Consider the following 4,875-nt stretch of genomic DNA (forward strand, 5'->3'; position numbering starts at 1 on the left):
GTCGAATAAATCTGTGTCCAATAATTTTGTGTCCAATAATTTGGTGTCGAATCGATCGGTGTCGAATCGTACTGTGGTCAAACGGAACACGCCCAGTAAACACTGACCTACTGCAACTAGCAGCGGACGACGACATAAAGCAGAGCAGCAAAGATAGCTGGCTCAAGCAAAACTGTTTGGGCCTAAGAGCTAGGAAAAAGGTCACCGGTCCAAAGCGGGGACAACGACAAGAGCAACCGTCGGACGGACGATCCAGAAGCCACAAGTACAAAGGCAGTGCAGGGCAGAAAAGGGAGCAGTTCGGAAAAAACGACGGGCTTTGAGAAGGCGTAGCGGCATACGACAGCCGCAGCCAAGCAGTCAATGAGATAGCAGCGTCAGCAGAAGTTAAACGGCAGAGCAGCATCAGCAGAAGCGGTAGACTTAGACAGCGAGAGAATGTATCAATTACTGTAAGTCTTAAGTAATTAGTTGTAAACGCGAAATATTACGAATGTCCGATAATTGGCTACTACGGCAAACCGAACGAGAAAAGCGCAAAACGCGCAATCTGCACGGGCAAGTCAAGTCCGAAATTTAGCACCGGTGCGGGAACCAAGAACTGCACCAGCCGCGCTGTATCAAAGAGTAAATATAATTAGGCGGCCTGTAGTGTTATATAGGTTACGATAACGACAAGGAGTTATCTTCTTATGTAGTTGACGAGCGTGAGTTTTCTTTTGACTTGGATAGAAGTATTGTCGGTAGTTTACCACAAGATTTGGAGAGCGGTAGAGCTCCAAGCAACGAAACTCACAGACGCGGGTACTCGTTGGTATCGTATCAAAGCGAATTGTTTAACACAAGACAGCAGGCCAAAATGAATAACAAAAGTATGTACCAGGAACTCGACGAGCAAAATATAAACCGGCCTCGCGAAGAAGTAAATCGCGAAATTTCCCGTATGCGTAGCGAGTTGATTGCGGGCGGCGCACAGTGGGAAAAAAGTGCCGTTTTATGGACAAAAATCTACCGACACCGTATTTTTTGACCAAATTGGACACTTTTTTTTAAAATACTCAGGAGAATATTTTCTTGTAGGTGGCGCTGCGAAAATTACGATATATTTAATAGCGGATCAAAGAAATAAAATGTAGCTAAAAGTATATACAAAAACAATTAAAGAATCTTTTCCGGCTCTGTAGTTTCTAAACTAATAAATATATATTCGGTCATTGGAGCCATTCGCTAGGTGTTGTGCGGAAATAATACGTGTATATATATCCATATATACGTGTTCACATGTAAATTTTTACACGTGAAATTCGAATTGAAATAACAATTCTAAAATTCATATTGGATGCTATACTTGCATCTCTTATATGAGAAATCCCAAATACCCCCCTAATTGAAATTAAATTTATATTGCGAAAAAAACTCCTCGGCCAGGAGTCACGTGTAAAAATTTACATGTGAACACGTATATATGGATATATATACACGTATAATTTCCGCACAACACCTAGCAAATGGCTCCAATGACCGAATATATATTTATTAGTATATACAAAAGTTTATATACATATGGTTTTAGGGACTATAAATAGGGACTATAAACATTATTAAAGAAATTGTAGTTTTCTGCACAACATCCTGCGATTGGCTCGTATGACCGTAAATATATTTTGTGATTTTTAAAGAATTTATTTAATTGTTTGCAAAGACTGAATTTTGTTGTATTGCTTTATTAACTGCTTCATGAATAACGCCATACTTAAGCCCCTTCATCGCGTCAAGGTATCAGTCATTAAGGTTGTATTCAGGGTAAGATCTCAGTCAAAAGTTTAAGAAACATAGCGTAAACCGAATCTTTTTATATTTTAATATTTAGATAATAATTGTTTGCTGGAAAAGTATTATTTGTACTAAAATAAGGTACAAAAACTATTTATTATAATTTTAATAACTACGGAAAAGTTTTTACGTATATTTTGTGCCATTTTGATGTTCACTTTTGATATTTTTGAGTAGGATTATACCCTACGTGCAACGTAAGATAAATGAAAACCTGGAAATGTATTAATCATAAAAGTTCGTTAAAACGTAACAATTGATGTATAAAATTACAAATATAATTGTTTTATGTATATTAAAAATATATTTTTATTAATTTTAGCAAAATATAAATTTATATTTTATGTGATATTCTCGAAACGACTATTTTTTCGAGTGGGATTTGTTTTTAAGATATTTATCAACAACTGCTAAAAATTTCAAAATTACTGCATATCTACATCTACAGTTATTTTTTAATTTATATCAGAATATCGTGGAATTCCATAAGAACTCGTGTTAAAGTAAAATCGTACTAACTTTTTAACAAGGCTCGCAAAGAAGCTGAAATTTTGCATAATTTCTTTTTTTAATATTATCTGCTGACTGGCAAATTTTGAATAATCTGACATATTTTTTATCTTACCCTGAATATAACCTTAAAGAAGTTTAGGGTGGTTTTGTAACTTTTTTTTCAGTCTTTGCAAACAATTAAATAAAATCTTTAAAAATGTTTTCATAAAATAAGTGAAAAATAGATGAAACATTTGAACATTAAAATTCTTACATATTTATTACAATTGCCTGAATGTTTATGAATATTTAATATAAAAAAATACACAGATCAACATAGATAAAAAAAACTTTAGAAAAACAAACAGTACACAATTTATCTTATATTAATGATAAAAGTTCTTGATTGACATCTCCCTTTCAAAATAACCCTTAATTTAATCCTCCATTTGGAATTTTGTACTTTTGATCCCCAAATTCATAGTAAGTGCCCTAAAACCATATGTATATAAACTTTTTTATATACTTTTAACTACATTTTATTTCTTTGATCCGCCATATTAGATCCGCCATTAAATATATTGTAATTTCCGCAGCGCCACCTACAAGAAAATATTCTCCCGAGTATTTAAAAAAAAATGTGTCCAATTTGGTCAAAAAATACGGTGTCGGTAGATTTTTGTCCATATAACGACACTTTTTTCCCACTGTGTGGCGCCGTGGGGCGCGGGGTCGCGGGAACAAGTGAGCAAAACCACGGCTCCACTGACGCAGTGCTACAAGTAGTGCGGTCATTGGAAGCAATGAGTTCGCGTATAGACGCGGTGGATCGACGAATGACGAAACACACGGGCGATACACACGGACGCGGGACGGGTGTGTCAATGACGCGACACGTGTACAGACGTCCAAGCGAACAGTTAGACGTGACGTACGGACGAACAGCAGACGACGTAAGAAATCGCGCCGTACTATTCAACGGTAATCTGAAATTAAAAGACGTAGTCGGAATGATACCGACGTTTACTGAGAAGTCACCCGAGCAAGTCAGAGAATTTTTAAATGCGTGCGAATACGCAGAGAGAATGGTTAATCCTGCAGAAGAACCCGCTCTTCTGCAAGCAGTATTGCGAATCAAGCTGAGAGGGCATGCGTTGATTGACTTTGAAACAAAGGACATTCGCGATTTTGGTCAGTCAAAAGCAGAAATAGAAACTACGTATTCTGCAAAGCAAAGCACTACGCAATTACAAATAGAATTTAACACGTTGCGACAAAAGGGTAACGAAAGCGCACAGGTTTACGGCCAAAGAGTAAATCAAACGGCCATGGAATTGTACGAATCTATGGCGGAAGGCAAAGGGCACACCATAGAAGAGAAACGTACTATTATGAGTACTGTGGTGCATACCACTGTACGAACACGCCGTACTGCTGTGAAGCGGCCTTAAGCTTGGGCCGGCGGCCCGCCGCAGCGCGGCTAGTACAGCGCGCCGCCGCTACACGGCGCATCACGGCGCTAGTTCGCTTGTAAGCGACATGAGCCCTGACGGCTAGATAAGACGGTCGTCGGCGGCTTTTCGGTATCCAGCTTGCTACTTAACTAGAGCGCAAATCAGCTCGCTACTTAGCCAGAGCGCGACCGATCTCTCTGAGATTACCTTTTCTCTAACCTTTGGGGAAAAGTAAAAGAAGGCATTCCGCCACAAAGTCCTCGGAGCTCTAAAGAAGCCGAGCGACCCCGAACACCCAAGTCTGTAGGTTTACCGACGGTAGAACAATTCCTACCGTGGCGGCTGATCCCGATCGAGCTTTCTCCTTTACGAGCCGCACCGACAAGGAGACCAAGCGTCCAGGACCGACCACCGACGCCATCCTACTTCCCCCGGCAGCTGAGCGTGTCCACACAGACACAGATAGACCAGGTCGACCGCGGTATACAGACCAGGACTCGTAAGAGGACCAGAAAACGGGAGTTTCGGCCCTCAACAGCGGAACGGGCCTGCCAAGCAGAAAGCGACCACCCGGCTTCTCTGATAGCAGCGGCCACCCAGACGAACGAGAAGAACGACCAAGGATCGTCGTCTGATTCACTTCAGCGGTTCCAAGGCACCGACTAGCGGCTGACCACGGCCAAGCCCAGGATCTTTTGGAAGAAAAACACCGCTCGAGGAAATACCTAAAAGGCTCTTTTTAGGGGCCACCACCAATCGGCCCTTTTTAAGGCCCCTTCTTATATAAAAAACCAAAAAAAGAAGTTTGTACATAGTATAAATAAAGTGTTCTTTCAATTACAGAAAGACTTTTTAATACACGCCTATCTAGTCCACAATCCTCGCTGCAATCACTACTGTTGTGACCTCGCCGTCTTCTCGCATACGTGCCTCAGCTACAAGTACTATTAAAGAGCAAGAGCTGCAACAGTTCCAAATAGGTTTAAATAATAGTGATGTCAGGTTAATAATAAGATCACGCAACTATGGAACGTTGCAAGAGGCTGTGAATGCAGCAAGCTCTGAGGAAAAGGTAGCGGTGCCACAGAGCAGCCAC

The sequence above is a fragment of the Pseudomyrmex gracilis genome, unplaced genomic scaffold (genome assembly GCF_002006095.1).
Source record: "Pseudomyrmex gracilis isolate BER0280 unplaced genomic scaffold, ASM200609v1 scaffold_1171, whole genome shotgun sequence".
Taxonomy (NCBI): domain Eukaryota; kingdom Metazoa; phylum Arthropoda; class Insecta; order Hymenoptera; family Formicidae; genus Pseudomyrmex; species Pseudomyrmex gracilis.